We start from the raw sequence: 27,807 nt of genomic DNA, 5'->3' as shown, positions 1-27,807 counted from the left end.
GTCCAGTCTAAGATCCATAGTTGAAAGACTGAAAAACATAACTTTAAATATAAGAAAAGAAAAAAAAACTGAGCCAGGCAGATCTCTGTGAGTTTGAGACCAACCTGGTCTACAAGAGTTTGTTCCAGGACAGCCTCAAAAGTCATAGAAAAAAACCTGTCTCAAAAAAATGAAATAAAAGAAAAGGAAAAATAAATAAATAAGTAAAAAATAAACACTTTCAATAACATTGCCAGTGGTAGATGATTAAAATTTTGAATGTTCTCAATAATAAAAACAATTTTTAGAGAAACCTGAACGTGACACTGACCTGGGGAATATTTGCCACAGAAGCATCCATTGTTCTTGTTGCTCTTCTCTGAGTTTCTCAGGAAAAAAATACTGGAATTCCTGTTTAAATTTCACATCCTGTTTTCAAAAACAGAAATCTGAAAGTAATAAAGCTGTGTTATGGTCAATGTGACACCATATAAAAAGATTCCCCCAACGCCAAAAGGATACCAGAAATCTTGTGAATATTTCTACCGCCAGGAGAACACTGGAAGGATACATTTAGAGTACAGAAAGAAAATGACCATGAACCTTATCATTGTACCCAGAAACATGGGCTCTTAAAATTCATGGAGAAGGAAGGGCATATGCAGAAAGTTATAAAATGACAGAAGTCATCTGCTCAAGCCTCATTGCACAATATAATTAGAGGCAAAGTTTACATAGAAAAAAATCAGATTTAAATAATAAATAGCAACCCAGGGAATAAGGCATTTCACAAAATGAATAGATGAATAGGAGAGCTTGGAAAGACAGGATTATTTTCAACACAGGCAATCAGTAAATACCATTTCTATCTAGAAGTAAGAAAATTACCACCCCTGATTTTACCCACAAAAATATTAGGAAACAAATCATGAATAAAAGCTCCATAATATGAAAATAACAGTTGAAAGAGATGTCATAAGTCAAACTTCAAGAGATTTTATGATAACTCTCAGATGGAAAGTAAACTGGAGAAAAAAATTACTTACTAAATATGATAGTTTAGGACCATACCCATAAAACTTACAAAAATATACTTCCTGATTCCATAAAACCTTCAGTGGTACCTTATATGACTCATATCTAAAAAGCTCTCAGGGAATGACTAGATGTCATAGAGAAAAGTCACTCTTGATTAGGCCAATGGAAAAACAGGAGAGTTAGAAAGAATGGAAAAATTTAAATTCCAAGAGGGATGCAATTGTCACAATAGCAAAGAATACTATGTTTGCAGACAATGACATGTAATGCAAATTCTCTAACAGATCAAGCTTCTGTAAATCTCCTTGCAATCACAAGATGAACTAAAAACATTAGGATGTGTTCTTTTGATCTAAAAATTATTGGTAGCATTAAGAAATCCATAGCAGATATCAGACTCCATGTTCTGATGAACAGCAGGACAGAATGGATAACAAACACCCTTGGTCCTGTTCCTGCCTGTTCCCAGCACTGCAGCTTCGGTCACCTGGGAATTTCCAGGGTTGCTAAGACGTCTGCTGAGGCTGCTACAACTGTCCAGCTGAATGGTGTCTTTTCTGAGGGTGCCCCATGGACATGAACTGTGTGTTCATGTTTCCAAGGTATTCAGAGTTGTGATGAAATTACAGCACAGGTACAGCTGATCTGCTCTCCAGGTCAGTCACATGAGTGTCACTGCCTGATTGACTCCACAGAGGCTGTACCAGCATGCAAAACACACACACACACACACACACACACACACACACACACACACACACACGAATAACCAAGCAAGGTAAAAGTGATCATCACACCACTACCTGACACACTCTAAGCAACTGTTGGCCTTGGAAAAGTCAAGAGTCAGTATTCTTGAGAGGTGTATCCTGTGCACATATGGCTAGGCTTTCTTGGACTTAGTACTCTTTAAAAAGTGTGAATATGCAGGTGTGAGAAAGCATTATGACAGTGGGTAATTAGAACTAGGAGACGGGGAGTGAAAGTGATCAAACACATGACCTATGCATCAATAAAATTGCCAAAACCATAAAAACCAATACCTACCACTGACTTGACACTAATTTCTTCAGTTTGGCCATTTCAAATCACATATCCAGGCTCCACACTTACTGTCACAGTAGCAGTGACACCTCCATGTTCTTTCCTGTGCTGTCATCCTGAATCCTTATGTAAGACCTCTATATCATTTCCTGTTCCTCTTAAGATGTATGTATATTCATTGTATGTGCATGGATGTTTGCCTGTAGGTAGGTCTGTGCACCTTGGGCATGCAGTGACAGCAGCACCATTAGAGGACAACAGACACAGTGGAATTTTAAGTCACCATGCGTCTACATGGAACTGAATTGGAAATTGCCAGATCAGTAAGTTCTCTAAACTGCTGAGCTGCCTCTGCAGCACGGAGTTTGTTATTCCTAAATTAGCTGTAGTGGGAAAGCTTTCCCTGTGTTCTAAGAGCAGGAGACCCATCTGGGACCCCAGTCAACTGTAAACTCTAGGCCCTGCAACTCTCCAGGGGAGCACAACAGTGCCAACCATGCAACTCTAGATGTGGGTGAGACAGCAGGAAAGCTGTGAGCATGGGAGAGCTGTCCCCATTACTCATCAGTGTTGTGTTGAATGGGCAAGGGAAAGATGGCCTCCCCATGCTCATCAATGCCTGAGGCAAGTGTGAGAAATGGCCTTGATGGCACAAGAGCCAGAGATGTACTGGGACCCCCAACACATGCAGCACTTGGGAAAGCAGGCTCTGCACCTAGCCTGGGAAACACAATAGACCCAACCCTGTTGGTGGAGGCGTGGGTGAACAAGCCCTAAAGTAGTGAGTGGAGAACTAGTTCCACCCTTCATCTATCTTATGGACAAATGGAGTGAAGTGAGATGTCCTTCCCTCCATCAATGCTGAGGCAGGTATGAGAGGAAGTCCTGTGCTCTTAAGACTGTGGAATTATCCCTGATCCTACCAGCTGCAACACAGGAAACAGCAGGCCCTAAAACTCAGGAGGGCTGCGCAATAGAGCCAATCCTGTTGGCAGAGGTGTGGGTGAGACATAGTGAACAATGGACAGCTGTCTCTGTCACCCATTTGTTCTGTTGCAGCATGGATTAGAGGAGAGGTGCCCTCCTTCCCTCTCGGCCAACCCCACCAATCAATGCCTGTGGCAGGTGAGATTATTGGACCTCAGGTAACAAGACCAGGGGAGCTGACCATGACCCCTGCCAGCTGCAAACCTTGGGAGAGCAGGCCCTGTACCTCACCTGGGCAACACAACAGAGCCAACCATGTTGGCACAGGTGTGGGGGAGCCAGCCCTGAAGATAGAGTTGTGGGAGAGCTGTTCACACTCTCGTCTGTCACATGATTGTGTGGGCAGGTAAAAGACGACCCCTCCCATACTATTTGTACCAGACAGGAGCTGACCTTCCCCCTTACCAGCCGCAGCACACAGAAACCAGACACTGCCCCTTGTGTAGGCAGCAGAGTAGAGACCACTGGTTTTTGGAAATGAGGGAGACTCAGCTCCAATGTTATAGGCACAGGTCACTTGTCCTCATTAGCAATCAGACATGTGATAGGTAGTAGGTGTAGCAGAGATCCATCCCCTCCTGCACCCCTCCAGTCCATCAATGCCTGACACCATTAGAGCAGCCAGCCCTGGGGTCATAAATGCAGAAAGGTTTTCTCTACACCTCACCAGCTGCAGGACTTGAAGAGTGGCCCTGTACCTCCCCCGAGCAACACTATAGAGAAGGTCCTAATATTGTATTGTGTGGGAGATCTGACCCTCAGGGCATGAAAGAAAGAGAAGAGCCCAACTTTTTCATTGTGGCAAGAAGTGAATTAGCTGGGGTAATGCTAGGGACCTAACACTGGTACTCAGTGTCACCAAGGGACAGCTGGGTGGTCCAAACTGGCACCTGCCCACACCCAGAAACAGGGTTATGCCTTGTCCTAGTGCAACGTCCTCCCCAATGGTGATCTGGAGTACATGAAAGAGCCTCGCCTACAGACCCAAAGCTGCAGATTCTCCAAATCACAGGGCAGTAACATGATATCCAGGAGACTCCTAGTAAGTGAACATCATTGTGTAATAGAAACCAGAAACCTCAAACCAGACCAATGGCTCTTTGCAATGAACACTTGAAAGTAAAGATATATGGACAGAGATGTTTACTGAGTGAACGAGTGTGTCACACTCCAGTTTCCATGATAAGAGTATAAAATTTTCACTATTCCTCTTACATTCTGTTTTTTCTTGGGGGACGGGTACCAGGGTAGAGGGTGGATAAAAATGGATGGATAAATAAATGAGATCAATAAATGTTGTAAGACATGCATACAGTAAATTGAGAGAATGTAAAAAAAAGATTATGTCTTTTAATTTCATTTGTAAGGGAATTTTCCTTCAGGTAGGTCTGTGCCCATCACATGAAATGCCTGCAGTGGCCACAGGGAGGCAACAGAACCATTGGAACATAAGTTAAGTCACCATGACTGTACTTGGAACTCAACCTGGAAACTGAAGAGCAAGCTCTCCAATCTGGTGAGCAATCTCTCCATCGCTCAGTTTGTTGTTCTCAATTAGCTATTGTGATACTTAAATCGACGAGCAGTGAGACAGAATTCCAGGAGTAATGAGGATACTCTCTCAGAGTGTCAGGTGATTGTCAGCTCATGAATAACAATGACACAAGTGGGGAGACAAAGATACATAGAGAAGTTTTGTCAGGAATACATTCTGATTGTAAAAGACATTTGCCCATAAATATGTTTCTGAGAAAGGCATAAAGCAGTGTTGAGACAAAAGTATGAAGAGTTTCTCTAACAGTGTCTGGGACTGGACAGATTCCACACAGAATCCTCCTTTTCTGTAGAAAAGCCTTATAATAATACCACTAGGAATGCTAGAAAGCAATTATGCAAAGCCAGTTTTGCCACAGCACCTGAAGCAGGTGAGGGAAACAAACCTATGCAAAGGAAAATCACACACAAGTTGTGCAGATGGACACAGACACAGAGATAGTCTCTAAATTACATGAAAACAGAATGCAAGCTGATTGGATGCCAACAATGAAAGACCGTTTCGATCTTCATGAATTAATCAATATAAGACACGAAGTAGAGAGAGTAAGGAAAGAAACAGGATGATGTCAATAGATCCAAGAAAGGCTTATGGCTAAATATCACATTTATTCATCAGAAAAGCTCTGAATGGCCAGGCGTTGGTGGCGCACACCTTTAATCCCAGCACTCAGGAGGCAGAGGCAGGTGGATCTCTGTGAGTTCCAGGCCAGCCTGGTTTCCAGAGCGAGTACCAGGATAGGCTCCAAAGCTACACAGAGAAACTCTGTCTCAAAAAGCCAAAAAAAAAGCTCTGAATGATGTGAGAAATAAAGGAATCAAAATGACATATTAAAGACAATGAGACACAACTCTAAACCTGACAATAAAAAGGAGCAGCTGGAATCATTTTGCTCAAATGAGGACACATAGGGGTGTCCTCTAGTGACCACATTGCACCACTGGGGACACAGTTCACAGGATCAGAAAATGGTAAAGGTCATTCTATAACCCATAATAAAGAAAGGGGATCTCTTAGACAAAAAATAGGATTCTGCAATTAGAAGGTAGATGTCCATGACATGACAATTGTTTTCACAAACAAACAAGAGGATGCTGACCTGTCGGTAGACCACTCACAGTTTTAAAAAATACCTTGTACTACCTGGTAGTAGCATTCATAATGTCAAAACCGCTACACAGGCTGGGGAAGGGGACAGAGTTATCAATGGCCATAGGCAGGCTTGGATCCTTAGTGCTCTAATTCCAACCTGCCAGGCAAGAAATGCCCACTGGTATCATGGTAACAAAACTATTTTGTGGGAAACAGAAGGCCATCTGGTGATCTAAAGCAGTCTCCACACATGGAATATATGCATGGCAAGACTATCTGGCAAAAAACCTGTAAGTGTGAAGGTCGCAGGACCTAGGACAGAATTCACTACTGACATTCTGTAAATGCACAAGCATTCAAACTGCCTTTTACTGAATCCTATCCCACCCCAGGTGGTGGTTGCTTTTGGCCGGGGTCTGAGAAACTCTGTTTTAAAAGGGCATTATTGTGAAAATGACAGTATTAAAATACTGGCTGCGCCCCTGGCCGCTAAGAGAACTCGCCATGGACAACAGGTCTAGGGGGAGAGGTCCCCGGGGAGGAGGGCGAGCAAAAGAGCAAAGGGTGTCTCGGATGGGGACGGGAGAGACGGAGACCCCAGACAGAGAGCGGTCAGAGAGCAAACCAGGAGCCAGAGAGACCGGGACAGACGGACACTTTTAAGGGGTGCGCCCGGCGCCCGGGGCAGCACCCAGCTCGTGGGGTGGAAACGAGCGCACCTGGCCGCAGGGGACGAGCTGAGCCGCCGCCTCCTCCACCCCACGGGCAGCCGGCGGGAGCTGACGGGGTCCTTGTGAGCAGCTCGGGAGCACAGCCCGCTCCTCCCTCCCTCCCGGGTCCCAGCCCCGCAGCTCCTCTGACCTGGGAGCTTCCAGGGCCGCCGGGCTGCGGTTCCCGCCACTGCGCTGCTGACTGCTGACTTTCCCAGGCCGCCCCGCGAGCGCGGACACCGCGGATCCCGAGGGCTCAGGTCCCCGAGTCCCCAGCGGGGTTTTCCTCTCCCGGTTCCGAACACGCGGCGCTGGCTCCACCAGGGAATGGAGAAGTTTCCGGTTCCTGCAGTCGGGTTCCGGTGAGAGGCTCCTCCTCACCCCGCCCACTATGCCTGGACTCAGGGTACCTGAAACCCCAGCTGCTGGATCATTTTCGTAAAGACTTTCCTTGGGCACACTTGTTGCACTGACGTAGAAGCTGCCCAAGCGCTCACACACAGGAAATCAATCCAAAGAAATCAAACCAAACTAAACCCCAAACCTAGTCTGCCTACTGAGTTTTTGATGAGCAACATCGATGGAATAAGCCCTCCACCCTAAAAATTAAGAAACAAACAAACAAACAAAAAACCAAACCAAAGAAAAAGTAATCAAGCAAACAAACTGCTCACAAATGTGTTTAAGAAAACGGCACAAGGAGGTTTATACTAACCCTTGGAGGGAATGTAAACTACCACAAATGGAGAAATCCAATCTGACTTTGTAGATATCCCAAGGATGAATAAATCTTTCCCTCTAAAGATGGGGAATTAAAAAAAATAACTCTTTAACATGCACAGATTAGTAACGCTGCAAATTTTAGGCAGGAAAGAATTTAATATATTGACAAAGGGCATGTGGTAAACTTTCATTTATGGTCATTGTGAAAGATTTTAGGATTCAGGGAATAGGAAGAAAAACTTCAGTACAAGCTACATTAGAAGCCACAACCCTACATCTAACATTATACACAATATGGAAAATTGGAAGGAGTCTGGACACCTCAGAACAGATATGAGCATGCACTCTTCGCAAATTTACTAAGCACAGGGTATCAGTTGTTACTCAGAAAAGAGAAAAATGTCAATTGAAAAGCATTAATGCATGTAAGACAGTAACTTATCCCAAACTGTTAGTGACAAAAAAAAACTTACCTTCAATAGTTACAAATATTCTATTAGAAAGCTCTGTTGTGTTAATCTTTAAAGTTAGGAATGAAACCCATATTATAAATCAGTTGGAGATTTTCACATAAACAGGATAACAGTGAGAAAAGTGCAGACTTCTAGGACCAGCATAGTGTGTAAGAAATATCTTAGATCCCTATTGATAGCACTCAAGTGTGAAAGGTATTGAATACATTGGTGGGGGAGAAGAGTTGTCAGTGACCTCACTCAGATGTGGACCCCGAGTGACACAACACCAACCTCCCAGGCACAGTGTGTCGCTACCCTGATAGAGCACAGGACCATGAGAGCTACCAGAATCAATCAGCAATATGCAGCTCAGCACCATTGAGCTTCCCCTCTGTATCTTCTTGGTAACCAATATCCTCTCATTGACCCTCAGTACTACAAATGCCTGCTGATGTATTTTGTTACTTTCAGAAAAGTTTCTGCATAGGAAAACATTCACAGCAGGGTGTTGGTGGAGCACAACGTTAATACCAGCACTCGGGAGGCAGAGGCAGATGGATCTCTGTGAGTTCAAGACCATCCTGGTCTACATAGCCAGGTCCAGGACAGGTTCCAAAGCAATACAGAGAAAGCCTGTCTTGAAAAACCAAAAAAAAAAAAAAAAAAAAAACCAACACATTCACAAACTCTACTGAAGTCACTTAAAAGACCCAGGCATAATTTGTGTCTCCATGTGTTGTAGGGATTTGGGGAGATTTAGAGTCATGCACAGAACTATATGAATATTAAACACTCTGTTTAACTGAACTCAAGCTTGAGAATTTAGACAGACATCAGGTGATCCTGTGTGCTTTAGCACTATTTATAAAAGCTGGGTAATGACCCGCAGCTGGCTTGTTGCTTCCCTTGGTTTCCTAAAGCAGTGTCATAATGGCAAGACAGTTATCCATGAAAGGAAATGCATTCTTTTTGAACTTTAGGCCTCTTCCAGAAAAAGGAATATTAGCAAAACATTGGAAACCAGGCCAAGAGCCTATGAATGGGATGGGTACAGGCCATAACATAGAATACACAAATGCTATTATGCTACATATGAATGTTCAAAGTGTTTTTAAAAGACTATCTTCAGCCCATAACCTGGTGCTGATTACAGCCTCTGTGGAAAAAACTTTCTGTGCAATAAGCAACTATTACTTCAGGAATTTATAACTAGCCACATACAGAGATTGTGTGACAGTTGTCTACACAGCCATAAAGAAAGATATCCATACATCTGATTCAAATTCAAAGGAGCCTAACAGAAGGGATGACAAAGTATGGAATCTTCTGTTATGAAAAAGGAGTATAGCTTGAAAACTATGTGGATGCTGAAATATCTCCTCAAATTTGATAAATAATAAAAGCACTTACCATATTCTGTACATTTGTAGGGATTTTCTCTACAACAGATTTTGTAATGTACATTGAGTTGTGAAGAATGCAGAAATGATTTATTACATTTTGTACACTGATAGGGCTTCTCTCTAGTATGGGATCTCCGATGTATAATAAGGCTTGAGTGAGTTTTGAAAAGGTTTCCACATTGCATGAATTGATCTGGATGCTTTTTACAATCAGTCTCTTTCATTTTGATTTCTGTATTAGACTCAAGAGATGTTTCATATTCGGTAGTTTTGTAGTCTTACTTTACTGTGTGTGTTCTTTGATTTTGGATAATGATGGAACACAAATACAGAATGTTTGCACAGTCTTTATATTTGCAATGTTCTTCCCCAGCATTCCCAGTTTTGTGTCTGTCTAGGTTTAAGGTTTCATCAGAGGCACTTCTGTAATTATCAAATCTGCACTTGTAATTTTCAGCAGTATCACTTATATCATAAGTGAACATTGGCAGGGTTCATGAATTAGATTGCCAGACTCATCACATGTATGGGTCTTCTCTTGAATATTTTCATGACCATGGATACAATAGTTTGTGGCTTGATGCAAGACTTTCTCACGTTTACCACATATGCGATGTTCTCTGAAAAACTAGTACAATTGTGAATAATAGCAATAAATATGGAACAGATTCAATACCTGATTTTTTTAGGCTTCCGAAGACATATAAACTAGTAACTTTCAGGGATAGTACTGTTAACAGAGGTCCCATCCACTCTGATAGGGTGTGCCTCTGAAACACCTGTACACACTGTGAGACCCATTAGAGTATTGGACCTTCTTGCACCCACTGGAAGAGAACCATGGACCCCTACACACAAGGAGAGGGAGACACCCCACCTTCACCAACTGGAATAAGGGATGGGAAGAGAACAATATAAGAGCACACCCAACAACAGAAAACCCAGTATGATGCCACAAGAGTCTTAGGGACTCTACACTAGAAAGACCTGAATATCTTAACACAGATGAAGCAGAAGAGAATGACCTTAAAAACAAATTCATGAAAATGGTAGAGACTCAAAAAGAGGAAATGAGAAAATCCTTTAAAGAAATGGAAGAAAAGAAAAACCAATAATTGCAAGAAACAATACAAACAGTGCAGGGTTTGAAAGGTGAAATAGAGAGAATTCCCTGTAAGAGTTAGTATGAGCCTACTTGTGCAGTTTTCTTTTCTTTTTTCTTTTTGAACAAACAGGAATAACTTTATTAGATGCATCCACCATACCATTATTTTTAAGTAAAATGACACTTCTTTAAAAACACTTGTGGGGAAGTGATATTGAAAATAGATGTGGGTTTGGGTGTAATGCTGAGTGGCAGAGTGTCTGATGTGTACAGGGTCCTTTCCTCAGCCGCACACACCAACAGTGTCAATTCTTGAGTGCTGTCCCAGCTACAGGCGCAGTTTTCTTAAGGCATCTGTGACCATTTTTTGGTGCTGTTGTTGTTTGATTGTTTTGTGTTTTGTTTTGTTTTTTCTTTTGTTTCTTATTTTTTAGGATGGAGGGCTTATTACATCGCTGTAAGATCATCAGAAATTCGCTAGGCAGATATGGTTAGTTGAAAATAACGTAACTCTTCATGTGGAATGTTGAGATTAAAGTGGTGCCAGCAGACCATGCTCCACTAGGTTTGGGGGTTTAGTTTGGTTTGATTTCTTTAGATTGATTTCATGTGTGTGAGCGCTTGGGCAGCTTCTATGTCAGTGCAACAAGTGTGCCCAATGAAAGTCATTACGAAAATGATCCGCCAGTTGGCTGGTTTCATGAACTCAGAATCCAGGCTTAGGGGGCGGTGCCAGGAGGAACCCCTCACAGGAACCAGACTGCAGGAGCCGGAAGTTCCTCCGTTCTCTGTTGCACTCCTGGAACCTGTTGATCCGGAGCCGTGTGCAGAGGATCCTGCTGGGAACTCGGGGACCTGCAAGGTTAACTATTTAATGAATTCATTTTTCACATCCTACAGTGTCCTCATTGCCTACAGGCATTAGCTAGTGTGCTCAGAGCCCAGGAATGGTTTTGTTTCTATACTTTTTGAGTTGATTCCCTTGTTTTAAATGCTTTGACCTCTTTGAATACGACTCAGGGTTTTGTGTTCATTATCTTGGTTATCATTTAAATTGCTCTCCTTAGAGGCTATAGCTGTGGCTTGTGATTTGAGACAAGTGCGTTTATTTGTTTTAGGTGTGGGGCTTGAGGAGAAGAATTTAGGGTGTTGCCGGGCGTTGGTGGCGCACGCCTTTAATCCCATCACTCGGGAGGCCGAGGCAGGCAGATCTCTTTAAGTTCAAGGCCAGCCTGGTCTCCAGAGAGAGGGCCAGGATAGGCTGCAAAGCTACACAAAGAAACCGTGTCTCGGAAAAAAAAAATTAGGGTGTTTGTTGTGTTTTGCTGTGCATTTTTACCCAGGAGGCCGGTATCCCAAGATGAGAAGTCAGGCTGGAGAACTTGTGTCTGCAGAGCTCAGAACCCAGGGAGGGGTGCAGGGCAGATCCAGCTCTGGTCTAGGCTGCAGCAAACGCGGGGAGGCTGTGCAGAGCGGGTCCAGGGCGGCCTGAGCCAGAGAGAGAGGAGGGGACACCTGCCAGATCTGAGTAGTTTAGAAGAAACCTAACAGAAAGGTGGACTAGGAAAACTAAAGAGGTACAGCGCGGGTGATTGGTGGGTTTAGGCGATCACCCAGCCGGAAGGGGCGTATTGGGCGGGGCCGGGGATCCCCACCAAGGAGCCCCGCTGCAGGGACAGGAAATCCCTCCATTCCCGGTTGGACCTGGGGACCCGCGCGCTGCAGACCCGGGTGCGGAGGACGCGGCGGGTCCGCGGGGACCTGAGCCCTCGGGATCCGCGGTGTCCGCGCTCGCGGGGCGGCCTGGGAAAGTCAGCAGTCAGCAGCGCAGTGGCGGGAACCGCAGCCCGGCGGCCCTGGAAGCTCCCAGGTCAGAGGAGCTGCGGGGCTGGGACCCGGGAGGGAGGGAGGAGCGGGCTGTGCTCCCGAGCTGCTCACAAGGACCCCGTCAGCTCCCGCCGGCTGCCCGTGGGGTGGAGGAGGCGGCGGCTCAGCTCGTCCCCTGCGGCCAGGTGCGCTCGTTTCCACCCCACGAGCTGGGTGCTGCCCCGGGCGCCGGGCGCACCCCTTAAAAGTGTCCGTCTGTCCCGGTCTCTCTGGCTCCTGGTTTGCTCTCTGACCGCTCTCTGTCTGGGGTCTCCGTCTCTCCCGTCCCCATCCGAGACGGCCTTTGCTCTTTTGCTCGCCCTCCGCCCCAGGGACCTCTCCCCCTAGACCTGTTGCCCATGGCGAGTTCTCTTAGCGGCCAGGGGCGCAGCCAGAGCTGCCCAGTTTCCACCGCTTTATCCTCAGACACAGCTCTCAGTGTTGTGTTGTTGGCGTCTTTCCATTGATGGTGGGTTTCAGATGCCACGAAGGGGGCATTACTGTCGTTTTCCTTTATTTTTGTCTTCACTTACCTTAAGGTTGGCAGACCTTAAGGTTGTCATAAAATAATTCTTATAATAATTTAGTAGAGCATTTGCTTTGTCTGTTGTTTGCAAACAGAGTATCTTGGCTATGGTATTAATTCTAGAGCTCTCTTCCGTCACTCTTTATGCATCCTTCCATTTTCTCCTGGCGGTAGAAATGTTCACAAGATTTCTGGTATGATTTTGGTCTTGGGGTACGGTCTTTTTTGTTTGGTGTGGCATTGATCATATCAGAGTTTTGTTTTGTTTTTTTCTCAGATTTCTATTTTTGACAAATAGAATGTGAAATATCTACAATAATTCCAGTAGTTTTCTCTGTGAAACTTAGAGAAGAGCAACAAGAATAATGGATGGGTCTGTGACAAATACTCCCCAGGTCAGTGTCATGTTCACATTTCTCTGAAAATTGTTTTTATTATTGAAAACATTTCCATTTTTAATTGTGTTCCACTGGCAATGTTATTCAAAGTGTTTATTTTTGCCTTACTTAGGTGTTTTTCTTTATTTTATTTTTTATTTTTTTTTTTGAGATAGGGTTTCTGTGGCTTTGGAAGCTGTCTGAGAGCTTCTTCTTGTAGACAGGCTGATGTCAAACTCACAGAGTAGTGCCTGCGTGCACCTCCTGAATGCTCAGAGTAAAGTTGTCCACCACCACTGCCTGGCTGATTTTTTTCTTTTCTTATATTTAAGGTTATGTCTTTAAATCTTTCAACTATGTATCTGAGACTTGACCCATTTCATTTTCTCTTGGTGAGGTGATGAATATCCATGGACTTTAGACTTGAATTCTAAAACACAAGCTATTGTAAATGAAACTCAAGAAGTATATTGATGGCCATTTTCTACATAAAATGGACTTGTGTTCCTTTTCCATAGTGAGGAAGTATGGTCTCATGTGCCACCCAGTTGCATTTCTGGAATGTTCAGTTTTCTAGAAACAGGCTGATAAGCATGGACAGAGCAGTACATGGACCTTCTCACTGACATCAATGATAAATTTATAGAAAGTACAATTAGAAAAGACTCACTGTCTTGAACCCTAATGGTAAAGATTTTGGGACCCAGGGAGCACAGATAATGGAAGCAATATGTGCCTTCTCTTGCCAGAAAGTTGCTCTGTCTGTGAGGAAATGATGTTTGCAGTTTTCTGGTTTCTCTTTTTACCTCCTTAAGTCACACAGTGATGTGGGGTGTATTCACACTCTAAATATATGAGGCCCTTCTGAAATTCTATTCAAAACTCAGTGGGTAGCTCTCTTGGGAATTTCTGATTTTTTCTTTTCCTGTGTTACATTTTCAGATGGGTCAAAAGCACAGCTGTGTCCACATTTGTATGGCATTATGTGGAATATATTTGTAAGAATTTTCTAGAGAGTACTGACTTGGTATTACATAAGCCATCAATTTTCAAGCATAAATGTCCATTTTAATTACTCTTTTCTTTAGAGGAAGAAGTCCCTCTCTTGCTTGTTTTCCCTCTCACTTAAGGTTTGTGTGCAACAGGGAGAAATTCTGAAGAGTTACGCCAGGGTTTCTATATATTTTTTCAATAACACTTCATTTATGTATATGAGAGTTTGTCTCCATATTGTTATGTACACTGCATGATTCAATGTGCTCCTGGATTCCAGAGGTCAGCACCAGACATTTGGCACTGAAGTCAAACATTGTGGTTATTGCCATGTGGTCAGAGACAATTAAAGTTGGTTTCTCTGGAGGAACAGCAAGTGACACTTGCATCTCAGCCATGTCTTCAGGCTGGTGCAAAATTGTGACATTATATAACACTGTATATTCTAGTTTTTCAGAAAAGTAATGGAGTAATCATAAATGATACCTAGCTGTGCTACATTCTTGTCAGATGAATTAGCTCAGATACAGAAGAGGCAAATAAGTTTGCAATTAAGAGGTTTAAATTATCCTTTCAGTGAATCTCATGAGAAATAACATACTTCATGTTTGCAATTATTCTTCATGTTATAGCTTCACAATGTATTTGATTCTGTGTGTTTTTCTGTAGCACTACATATATGCAATGATTTTGTACTCCTTACTCTCAAGAAAAAACTGAATTTAATTCATCCATGGATTTTCATTCCACACCCATTAAAATTAAATTTTAGTTTATGTGTTCCCCTATATTTGTCAGAAGTATGTGTACTCTGTAGGACTTGCCTATAAGGTGCAGCATTGAATCTCAAGCATCTGAGATTATTGTTTTTGTTTGTTTGTTTTGGGACAGGGTTTCTCTGTGTAGCTTTGGAGCCTATCCTGGCACTCGCTCTGGAGACCAGGCTGGCCTCGAACTCACAGAGATCTGCCTGCCTCTGCCTCCCGAGTGCTGGGATTAAAGGCGTGCACAACCGATGCCCGGCTAGCATCTGATATTAAATCCTGTTTTTTAGTGCCATGATTGTGCTTGGAATCAAACTACATTTTCAAGGATCTGAAGACATTATAGACTGCAACTTTGAGACAAGTTTTTCAAATTTAGTGGTTGTGGCAACTATTTTATGCTACTCAAGTCTTAGAAAATATTAGAATACTCGTGGAGGAGAGAGACCCAATGGATGTAAGCAATGTACTGTATCTTCCTATGAATTGTCTTTGAAAGAGTAGCAGTGCGGGACTCTTTCAAAACTCATGTCCTTTCAAAATTCTCATGCGTCATTTATGTCACAAACATCTCTCTAATTTATTTTGTGTCTTTTACTCAAGAAATCATTTTGTGAAGCAGTGCATGGTAATTAGGGAATTTTTCATTGCAGGGTCTGTTATCATTCAGGGATGTGTCTGTGGACCTCTCCCAGGAGGAATGGGAATCTCTAGACTGTGCTCAGAGGGCTTTGTACATGGATGTAATGTTGGAGAATTATGGCAATCTACTTTTTGTGGGTAAGAGGTCTCTTCTCATAGAATTCCATATTCATTCTTTTTTTATTTTCCTACTTTGTGTATCAGTAAAATGTGAAATTATAAAACGCCTGAAATGAAGGAAATGTTTGAACCAACATAATTTTTGATGTTGCTTCATTTACATTTTTTGTGTTCTCTAGAAGAGTAAAGAATGCTTTCTTCACTGTAGCCCTCCTATCTAATATAGAAAGAACATTTCAGAGTTCAACAATATATAATTTTAGAGCATGAAAATATATTGCAGTACTTATTATAATTAGAAGGATTTGTTACTGGTTTTAACTCTGCCTATTTCTTTTATAAAAATTACAAATGGTTTTAGAGGAAGGGCTGTTGGTTATGAGAATGTGGTTTTGTTTAGTAATTTATTTTTGAGATATGATGGCTGTATTTAATACTGGCATGGCATGATTTTAATATGTCCACTTTGGAACTTGAAGTCTACACGGTTATCTCCATGAAAATCTGGGTTATGAATTCCAAGTTGTGTGACTCTATCTCAAAAACATAAGATATAGGCAATCATTCTTCATATCATCCTTCACACAGCTACTTAACTATGAACCAGACCGGCTGAAAGGGACAGTGTTTACATACGAATGAGAAGGCTAAACCCCGGAATGAACTAGGTCCTCTACATATGTATGACAGTTGTTCACTTTGGTCTACTTGTGGGACTCCTAGTAGTGCCATGAAATCCTTTCCCTAATACTTTGGCTTGCTATTGGGCATCTATTCCTCAGAGTTGGTTGCTTCACAAAGCCTGAATACAAAGAGAGGAACTTAGATATACCTCAACTCAATATGCCATGCTTTGTTGACAGCCATGTGAGGCCTGCCTCTTTTAGAACACATACAGAGGAGAGTTTATAGAGGACAAAATTGGGAGTCAGGGATAGGGAAGTGGAGGAGAGTGTTTGATTGTTTTGGATTTGTTCTTGGTGGTGTTATTGTGTGTATTTATCCTAGTTTTTCTCATGACTTTAGGTAATGTGGGGCTATCTATTGCCTATGTTTTTGTGAGTGTAGTTAATTTTCTCAATTTGAATTTTTCCCAGTATTTTCTGTAGGACTGGATTAGTGGATATATATTATTTCAATCTGGTTTTGTTGTGGAATATATTGTTTTCTCCATCTATGTTGATTAAAAGGTTTTCTGGGCATAGTATTCTGGGCTGGCCTCCATAGTTCCTTTTTTGTTTGTAGAATATCTATCCAAGTTTTTCTGACTTTCAGAGTTTCCTTGGAGAAGACAGGTGTAATTCTGATAGCTTTGCCTTTATATGTTACTTGGACTTTTTCTTTGCTCCCTTCATATTCTTTATTCTGTATGTTTGGTGTTTTGATTATTATGTGATGAGGGAACTTTTTTTGTGGTCCACTCTATTTGGTGTCCTGTGGGTTTCTTGTACTTTCATTGGCATGTCATTCTTTAAGTTGGAAAAGTTTTCTTCTATGATTTTGTTGGATATGTTTTCTGCATGTTTGAGTTTGATTTCTTTACCTTCTATGCTGATTTTTCTTAGGTTGGTTTTTTTTAATAGTGTCCCATATTTACTGGGTATATTGGGTCATAGATTTATTTTAATTAATATTGCCTTTGGGCTGTGAACCCATTTTTCCTAGTGTATCTTCAACACCTGAGATTATCTCTATTATCTCTTGTATTCTGTTGATTATGCCTGTGTGTGTGGTTCCTGATTATTTGCATATATTTTCTAAGTCCCACATACCCTCAGACTGTGTTTATTTTAATTCTCTCCATTTCAGCATTCAAACCTTACCTGTTTGAATTGTTTTTTGAAATTATCGGCTTGTCTTTTCTTCCATTTCTTTAAAGGACTTTCTCATTTCCTCTTAGGGTCTCTACCATCTTCATGAAGTGTTTTTTCACATGTTTATCTTCTGCTTCATCTGTGTTTGGATATTCAATTTTTGCTAATGTAAAGTCCCTAGGCTATGCTGGCATCATATTGGTTTCTCGGTTGTTGGATGTGATCTTATATTGTTGTCATCCCATCCCTCCTCCTAGTTAGTGCAGGTTGTGTCTCATCTTCTCCTTGTTAGTTCGGGTCCAAGGTTCTCTTCTGATGGATGCATGCAGGTCCCCTACTCTAATGGGTCTCACAGTGTTTACAGTTGCTTCTGAGGCACTCCCTCTCCCAGTGGGCAGGAGCTGGACTAGCATAGCTATGTTATCTGACTTGCGGATGCCTGTTCTTCTGGGGTGAGTGGACCTGCCTGCATTCCCCAGGCCAGGAGATCCCTGAGTGGTCAAGAGGAAGTCGGGCCTGCGACAGGGGCTAAGTTCCAGATTGGAGATTCTTATGAGCATCCATTTATTGGTTGTGAAACAGAAAATCCTCTGTTAACATTGCTATCCCTGAAAGTTATTAGTTCATTTGTCTTAGGAAACCTAAAAAAAAATCAGTTATTGAATCTGTTCCACATTCGTTGCTATTATTCACAATTGTACTAATTTTTCAGAGAATCATCGCTTATGTGGTAAACGTGAGAAAGTCTTGCACCGAGACACAAATGATTGTATCCATGGTCATGAAAATATTCAAGAGAAGACTAATACCTGTAATGAGCCTGCCAAAGGGATTCATGAATCCTCCCAATATTCACCTTACGATATATGTGATACTCTTGAAAATAACAACAAGTGCAGATTTCATAGCTACAGAGGTGCCCCTGATGAAACCTTAAACCTCAACACACACAAAAGTGGGAATACTGGGGAAGAACCTTGCAAATATAACGAAAGTGGAAACTTTTTGTATTTGAGTTCCATCATTAGTGAAAATCAAAGAATGCACACAGGAAAGGAAGACTACAAAACTACAGAATATGATACATCTCTTGAGACTAATACAGAGATTAAACGGAAAGAAACTGATTGCAGAAAGCATCCACATCAATGTATGCAATGTGCAAAATTTTTCAAGACTTACTCAAGCCTTATTATGCATCAGAGATCCCATACTAGAGAGAAACCATATAAGTGTACAAAATGTAATAAATCATTCCTGCAGTTTTCACAACTTAATGTACATTACAAAATCCGTTGTAGAGAAAATCCCTACATATGTACAGAATGTGGTTGGTGCTTTTATAGTTTATCAAAGTTTCAAAGACATTTGAGGATCCACACAGGAGAGAAACCTTACAAATGTAGTGAATGTGACAAGGCATTTAATGTTAAATGGAATCTTACAGTTCATCAGAAAATCCACACAAGAGAGAAACCTTAGAAATATACTGAATGTAACAAATCCTTAATCACGAAAGGCATTTTTGGAACTCATCAGAGAATCCAGAGTGGAGAGAAACCTTAGAAATGTAGTGAATTTGACAAATCCTTATCCACAAAGGACACACTTAGAGCCCATCAGAGAATCCACACAGGAGAGAAACCTTACAAATGTAGTCAATGTAAAAAATCCTTTTCCACAAAACGCAGGCTTAAAACTCATCAGAGAATCCACACCGGAGAGAAACCTTACAAATGTATTCAATGTGACAAATCGTTTTCCAGGAAAAACTATCTTAGAAATCATCAGAGAATCCACACAATCAAGAAACTTTACAAATGTAGTCAATGTGAAAAATCCTTAACCACAAAAGGAAGGCTTAGAACTCATCAGAGAATCCACACAGGAGAGAAACCTTACAAATGTATTCAATGTGACAAATTGTTTTCCAGGAAAGACAATCTTAGAAATCATCAGAGAATCCACACAGTCGAGAAACCTTACAAATGTAGTCAATGTGAAAAATCCTTCGCCACAAAAAGCAGGCTTATAACTCATCAGAGAATCCACACAGGAGAGAACCTTACAAATGTAGTGAATGTGAAAAGTCATTTTCCAGGAAAGACAATCTTAGAAAACATCAGAGAATCCACACAGTCGAGAAACCTTACAAATATAGTCAATGTAAAAAAGCCTTCGCCACAATAAGCAGGCTTATAACTCATCAGAGAATCCACACAGGAGAGAAACCTTACAGATGTAGTGAATGTGAAAAGTCATTTTCCAGGAAAGACAACCTTAGAACTCATCAGAGAATCCACACAAGAGAATAACATTACAAATGTTGTGAATTTAACAAATCATTTGGTAGGAAAGGCCATCTTAGAACTCAGAGAGAATACATATATTAGATAAAATTTAGAAATGCAGCAAGCTTGCGAAATGCTTTACTGTTGTTTCAAAATCTTAAAATATGTTCTGGATTGCTTCAGCATTCTGTGAAACCCGAATTTTAAGAATATCAACCATAGTTAAGAGTGTGGAACCCAGTACTATTGGCATGAAGTAGCCGTAGTGACTTCTAAGGAGTTTGAATACTTATAGACACACAGGAAGGAGTAGGGAGCGACTTGAGTGTTCGAGGTCTTCTGGCTTGAAATTGTTGATGAGACACTCTCTTTCTGTGTCTCTGGCACAAAAGGAAGATAATTTGGTTGCTTCTTGACCTGTCTGAACTAGCAGGTTTTCACCCTAGCATCTGACTCCCTAGGCATCTTAGAATACATCATAGAGTACTTTCAGAGATGAACCTTACAAGTATCTTTATCTTAGTTTTTGTTTTACTGCTCTGAAGAGACACCTTGACCAGTGCAATGCTTTTAAAGGAAAACATTTAATTTCCTTTCAAAAGAAATTAAATCTGAAATTTAGTCCATTATCATCATGGTGAGAAAGAGTGACATGCAGGTAGACACTGTGCCAGAGAAGCAGCTGAGTCATGGTCTACATTTTGATCCTCGGGAAGCAGGAAGTGAACTGTGTGCTAGTTGTGGCTTGAGCACATAGGAGAACTGCCTTGATGGTGAAACACTTCTTACAATGCCACACCTACTTAAACAATGGCATTCCTCCTAATAGTGCCAGTCCCTATGGGTGAAGCATTCAAGCATGAGCCCTTGGGGGCTATACATATTAAAACCACCATAGTAGTCAACATGAGAAACGTTTTGTCTAAAAACCATTCTGATAAAACATCCAAATATTCATATAGGAGTGAATATTTTAAAATGTAATATACACGCAAAAGTCTTTAACTGCCTTTCAGGTCTAAGAATGTTTGAAAACTCATCATTGGGAGTAAATTTTCCATGGGAAGAATTTGGTATGTCCTTAAACCAAGTCGTATTCTTAGGCTCTTGGGACTCCACACTAGAGAACTATTATGAACATGAAAAATGTTTGAAAGACTTTAAGTTATTTTCAAATCTTAGAGTGACAATTTTTGTTAAAATTTTATTTGTTCAACCTCAAATACTTCATAATGAAGGAGTAATGCTGAAACCTAATTATGTGCTGTTGTGTAAGTGTCCTGGAGACAGTAGTGTTCCATTTTGAAGGAAAGCTGATGGGAGCAGGAAATACAGCACTCAAAAGAGCTTCAAGAAATCTCCAAACCCAACAGGATTCAGTGTGCTTAACTCACATGAAGAAACAGAGAAGTCATGCACTATAGAAGACTTTAAGCATGAAGATAGGATTCTCTTTCACTTATAGCTATGCCTACAGGTGTGCACTATCCTCCAGGTGTGCATTATCCAAAAGCTGTATCACATGCTGGTTTTGACTTTCATGATAGCAGCTCTGTTTGGGTCAAGTATGCTGTGGTAAGCAACTGCTCCCCATGCATCTGATGTCAATTCCAGTAAAGCTCTTTGGTTCCTACAGTTGAACTTCTTCTGTTTACAGTTTGCAGATGGATGATTACAGTTTACAGTAGATGAATGTGCATGTTGCAATTTCCCAGGAATTATATTTCATAACCACCTGCCGAACTCACTAATTGTTTTTCCAAATTTGTTGAAAATAGGAACTTGATTATACCACAGCAGTTCTCAACCTGTGGTCCATGACCTCTTGGGATTAAAATACCCTTTCACAGGGCATCCTAAGATAAAGAAAGCTTATTTTCAATGATATTAGGAGCTGAGAATCCATGCTTTTGTTATCTCCTCATGTAAATTTGCCAGATTTGCTTTTCTCGTATACGTGAAGTAAATCTTCTGGAGCTTCATTGTGGATTTGAGTTAATTATATAAAATTTATCACTGTGATTTTAACAATAATGTGTTCTATTGCCTCTAAATGGAATTTTTTCTGATCATCAGCCTCCATTTCTTCAGTAATTCCAAGCTTCCATTTTACCTGTGTGTTGTTGTGTTTAGCTATTTTATTCTGTTATCTCTTTTTCACTTACTGTTGATCTTTGAGTGAATAATAGAAACAAGAATATATATTGTAAAAATTTTCCTTCTGGTTGGTTGTTTATAGGATGGAATGTTCTGCCTCTAAATAGACATTGATATGTCCCCACATGGTTTGTTTTATTTTTTCTTTATGTTTTATAAATAGTAAATATTGATATTTAATGTTTTTCATAGGTGTATTCATTTACCATTACCCCTTCATCATCCTCTGTCCCCTACCTGGCGAGACATATCTTCTTTCCAGTTTTCCTCCAATTTTATTTATGGCTTTGGTCCAGGAGGCCAGTCCTTAATATATCCGTAATCCTAACTGCCATGTCATATGGCAAGAGAGTTTTTCATATGTCACTTCTGCATTCTTCAGCTCTTAAAATTGTTTGCCTCCTCTTCTCTAATGTCTTTGTAAATTAGATAGGGGAATATGGAATTCTCCTAGTAATATTCCCCCGTAAACAGTGCATTGTTCTAAGGATTTAACCAGTTATGAATCTCTGAAATAACTGTTGCCCATTGAAAACCATGTTTTTTAGAGCTAAGTTGAGATCCGGACAAGTATAGGAGTGTCAAAGGCAGTTTGTAAAATTTCATATGTAAAAAAATATCAGGAGCAGATTCCCTCATATGGACTGTTGCCTTCACCATCACTGGCTATTGGCCAGCTTTCCTTTGCCATGTGTATTTTTTCTTTTGTTGAAAAATGTATGCATGTTCAAAGCTCCGTGATAAGAAAATAACAGTAGAAAAAGATGTCATAGACAAACATCAAGAGATTTTATAGTTAGTCTCAGATGGAAAATCAACTGGAGAAAAAATTTGCTCAGTGCATATGATAGTTTAGGATCATACCCATAAAACAAAAATATACTTCCTGATTCCATAAAACCAGCAGTGGTACCTTATGTGAGTCATGTCTAAAAATCTCTCAGGGAATGCCTAGTTGTCATGGGGAAAGGCCACTCTTGAGTAGGCCAGTCTTGAAACAGGAAATTTAGAAATTATGGACAAATTTAAATTCCAGGAGCGTGAGATTCCATGTTGTGATGAGCAGCAGCATAGAATGGATAACATCCTTGGTCCTGTTCCTGCCAGTTCCCTGCACCACAACTTCTGTCACCTGGGAAGTTCCCAGGGTTGCTGTGATGTCTGCTGAGGCAGCTACAGCTGTCCAGCTGAATGGTGTCTTTCCTGAGGCGGCCCCATGGACTGCTGCTGCTGTGATATGAACTGTGTGTTCATGGTTGCAAAGTATTCAGGGTTCTGATGAAATTACAGCACAGGCACAGCTCATCTGGTCTCCACATCTATCACTTGAGTGTCATTGCATGACTAGCTCCACAGAAGCTGTACCTACTGCAAAAATCCTGCACAAGATTAACCAAGCTTAATACCCAGCAAGGTAAAAATGATCATCACACCACTACCTGACACACTCTAAGCAACTGTTGGCCTTGGAAAAAGCAGAGTCAGTATTCTTGAGACATGTAGCCTATGCAGATATGACTAGGCTGTTCCCATTGAAACATGTGAGAATCTATAAAATGATGTTTATGTGTCCCGCGCCCGCTCTGTATTCCTCGCCAGCAAGAAACACACGCAGGACATTCGGATCCTTCTGCAGACAAGCTTTAATGCATCTTGAGAGGAGAGCATAAGCTTCCCAGATCAGAGACACTGAGCCAAGAATCCCGTCCCCTAATAAAGGCTGGCAGCCGCCGCCTGGGACGTGTCACCCTATGATTGGCTGTAGCTCATCCGGCCATATGACGCCACGGAATAGGCAGAGATCAAGGAATGGAAATTTACCCAGCGCCTGCGCAATAATCTTGTTTACATTCGGTGCCTGCCGGATGCAGGCGCCATCTTGTAATGGAGAATGCAGGGACGGCTCCCTACAGATCCCCCTTTTTTTATTAATTAATGATAAGACTTTATATTTTTACAAGCAAATAGGTCACCCATATGTTGAGGGATAGAGGCAGAGGTTGAACCTTCCCAAAATCAAACATTAAGACTGTGTACGGGAGTCGCAACTAGGCTGTTAGCTTGACCCGAAGCACTCTCGACCTGTCCTCTGCCGTTTTTCTGGGAAAGGGAGACTAGGGCAGGCAACCCTTATGCAGGACAACATGCCTCCCAGAGAAGCCTGCATACTGGGCAACTCTCTGTGCGATGCCTTGCTCGACATCCCTCATGGGCTGCTCAAGCCAGGCACTCTACCCTGTGCAATGAGCCTAGGCTCCGGGTGTGCAAGAGCTGTCTGGCCAGCGGCCTATTGCTTAAGCATAGTTAGCCAAATATCAGTGGAAGCCCCTTGTTCCAAAGCTACAAGCGCTTGGGCGATAACCACCTTGTCTCTCTTAGTTTGAGCCCTGAGCCTACAGACCAGCCAGAGAAGCAACATCAATCCGCAGCAAACGGCTGCACCAAACAATCCCACCTCTACCCATTTCCTTAAAATAGGAGACAGCTGAAGCAATCCATGATGACAGTCCCTCCGTCAAGGACAGGAGTTAATCTGGATAATAGCGGCTCTCAACTCCCGGGGAGAGGGTGGAGTTCCGACTTTTGAGGGTCCAAAGGGGCTCTTCGGGTGAGTCTTTCCGGGATCCACAGGGGATTCTCTTCATCCTGTGGAAAAACACATATCGCTCCCCTGGATCTTATGAGAATAGGATCCGGGCCTCTCCAAAGACCAGTTAAGACATCTTTCCATTTTACCATCTCCTTAGATCTTTTAGGTTCTGAGGTATGACGCTTGGCCGCTGTATGGCCCTGAGCGTCGGTGTTTAGAAAATTAAGGGTAAAGAGTGCCATGGATATTGCAACTCTTGGCACCGAGGGTAGGGATGCTCCCATTCCCTCCTTTTGTTTGATTAAATAAGACTTAAGTGTGCGATGGGCACGTTCCACAATGCCTTGTATAAGGTAGGCCAGTTAGATGGGTAATTTCCATCTGTCTGTAGAAGTGCTGGAACTTTTGAGAGGTATAAGCCGGCCCATTATCTGTTTTTAAGAAGCATACAGGTGGCTAGGTAAAGTCTTATTTCTGTAATACAGCTGAACTTCCTTAAACAGTAGCTTAACTTCTTTCTGAGGCAGGGTTTTTTTTGTGACTTTGGAGCCTGTCCTGGAATTTGATCTGCCGGACCAGGCAGGCCTTGAACTCATAAAGATCCATCTGTCTCTTTTCTCCCGAATGCTGGGATTAAAGGCGTATGCCGCCAACGCCCAAAACTTAAAGGCGTGTGTCACCAACACCCTGAGCTTAAAGGTGTGTGCTATCAACATAATAGATTAGTATCTTTTATAAAACAAGAACTTTACATTGTCAGGCTTTGCTTAAAAATTTTAAATTGAAGCTCTTTAAGTACAAACATTAATAAAATCAAACATTTGAAAAACTGGTTTTAAAAAGAAATTTAAATTCCCTTAAGGTCTTTCTGTAATCTATAGAAGCATTAACATTTTAAATCTTAACTGAAAAACTTGTTTCTAAGATGGTACCTCTGATTTCCATGCGGTAACCTTTAGTTAAGATGGCGGTCTAAGTATCCTTTTTTTTAACTTTAGCAAAATGGCTACCGTCAGTCATGTGACCAGCTACAAAATGGCCGTACCAGGAAATAGAACATTTTAAAACAAGCATACATAAATTATTTGAGCAACTTTAGGATATGAGGCTTTTTCCAGGCATCCCAGGCCTCCAAGCAGTGTTGAATAACATGCACGGCCTTTTCCCCTATCAAAGACTGGGAAAGCCATCTGTAATTTTTTCTGCTCCTTTGATGGTAAAAAGGAGTCGGTACCAAATAGTGGGGGTGCTGATGGAAGCACACCCGCTGGCATTTTTGGCAGCCGATATCTATCGGGGTGGTATCGTGCTGCTTCTTTCTCTAGCTCTGCTTCCTTGCTAGAGTCTAAAATCTCAGAGTCTGAGCTGCTCAGCTCCAAGGCTTCCAGTTTCGTTGCAGGGAAGAGGCTAGGTTTCGAGTCCTCATCTCTCCTAAATTTACCGGGGTGTGACCGGTTATCTCCTATTTTCTCTCCCTCCATTTTTGTTTCTTTTTCACCTAGCTGAGCTGTTTCCTCTAAAACTTTATCTCTTGAGCTTTCAGAGTCATCAGAGCTATCAAGATTTAAAGCTTTAATCTCATTTACAGAATCATCTAACAAATTATTCACTCCCTTGTCAGTAGACATCCCAGGAGGTCCTTTTTTCTTATTTATTGCTGTTTCTCTTAACAAATTATTCACTCCCTTGTCACTAGACATCCCGGGAGGTCCTTTTTTCTTATATTTTATTGTTAGGCGCGCCCCATCTCTCACCACATTCGGTTTCTGATATGTAATTCTGGACTTCTTTAAGATTGTTGTAACAGTGAGAAAAGTCAAAATAGCTCCTAGTAAAAGCATAGAAGCCTCTATATTAACCTCCCACAATAGCAACATTCCCAAGCCAAAGTCTAGAAAAATCATACCTCTCCGAATTTTTCTCATTACATTCGGTTTCTGATATGTAATTTTGGACTTCTTTAAGATTGTTACAACAGTGAGAAAAGTCAAAATAGATTAACCTCCCAAAATAGCAACATTCCCAAGCCAAAGTCCAGAAAAATCATACCTCTCCGAATTTACCATCCTGCAGTTCTGAATCCGCCTCGTTAGAGGGGTCACTGAGGTGCTGGAGATGTTAAGCTTCCCGGGTTTCGGCACCATATGTCCCGCGCCCGCTCTGTATTCCTCGCCAGCAAGAAACACACGCAGGACATTCGGATCCTTCTGCAGACAAGCTTTAATGCATCTTGAGAGGAGAGCATAAGCTTCCCAGATCAGAGACACTGAGCCAAGAATCCCGTCCCCTAATAAAGGCTGGCAGCCGCCGCCTGGGACGTGTCACCCTATGATTGGCTGTAGCTCATCCGACCATATGACGCCACGGAATAGGCAGAGATCAAGGAATGGAAATTTACCCAGCGCCTGCGCAATAATCTTGTTTACATTCGGTGCCTGCCGGATGCAGGCGCCATCTTGTAATGGAGAATGCAGGGACGGCTCCCTACATTTATGTTCTATTAAGATTAACATTTTCACCAAGATTTTTGGTTTATTTTATTTTATTTATTTATTTTGGATATTCAAGACAGGGCTTTTCTATAGCTTTGGAGGGTGTCCTGGAACTCGCTCAGGAGACCATACTGGCATGGAATTCATAACATCCACCTGCCTGTGCCTCCTGAGTACTGGGATTAAAGGCATGTTCCACCACTGCCTTTGGTACTGTATTTGTGCCAAGATCTTACAGGCCAAGTTTTATATGGAGAAATTGTTTTTCAGATTTTAATAAAACTGTGAGAAACCACAAAGACTTTTAAAATTTTGAGAGAAGGTTCAAACCCAGAGGCAATTTATATATCAATGTCTAAGTGACATAAACCATAAACCATGGAGTGTTGATCACACACAAGAGGATATGAAAGGGAAGATAATTTAGGAGTTCATATTCAGCAGAGATACTAAGGAAATCTTTACAAAATCCTGCTCATGTTATTTAAGAAAATAAAATAATTATAAAAGCCACAATCTGAAGTAATGAAGAGACGATTTAAACTGTGTATGCGGGTAAAACCAAGAGGTTTATATGGTTCTATGATTAATTAGAGTAATGAAACCACTAAATATTGGGAGTAACCCACAACCAGAGGTGAAAAGAAGAAGGGCAGCATCACTCCGAGGCAGAGTCAATTGTATTTGCCTCTGAGTATTAATATTATATACAAGTCTTCAAACTCCTACAATAGGGGAATCTTGAGATTACTCTCAGGGGAGTTCTGTAGAACCATTTAGGATGAAATAGCATGTTTCAAATACGATTTCACCTCCTGTTCTTATACCTGAGCCCTAACCCCATCACTTCACTGCTTCCTAATTCACTATAAAATTCTTGGATGCTTTGTCACCGTCACCTTTCTTCACCATCCCGCGCTCATCATTGCTCGGATTCACAGAAGAGAAAGCCTGACTGAGCACTGTGAGTTCTGCACAGGAGAAACAGACTCTTCAAACATCACCAGGAACTTCCCAGGGACATAAATGAAATGTGCTTCACACTTGCCAATAGGATCAACATGGAGAGAAAGTATCAAGAACA

The 27,807-nt window shown here is 41.6% G+C and overlaps 1 pseudogene; it reads left to right on the top strand.

The window, feature by feature from the left end:
* The window catches only part of LOC113838140, a 65,810-nt pseudogene extending 46,224 nt beyond the window's left edge, over positions 1 to 19,586 (top strand).
* The last annotated feature ends 8,221 nt before the right edge of the window (positions 19,587 to 27,807 follow it).

The sequence above is a fragment of the Cricetulus griseus genome, chromosome 9, assembly GCF_003668045.3.
Source record: "Cricetulus griseus strain 17A/GY chromosome 9, alternate assembly CriGri-PICRH-1.0, whole genome shotgun sequence".
NCBI lineage: Eukaryota > Metazoa > Chordata > Mammalia > Rodentia > Cricetidae > Cricetulus > Cricetulus griseus.
The sequence above is the reverse complement of the archived record's forward strand: the minus strand, read 5'-3'. Positions and strand labels throughout refer to the sequence as shown.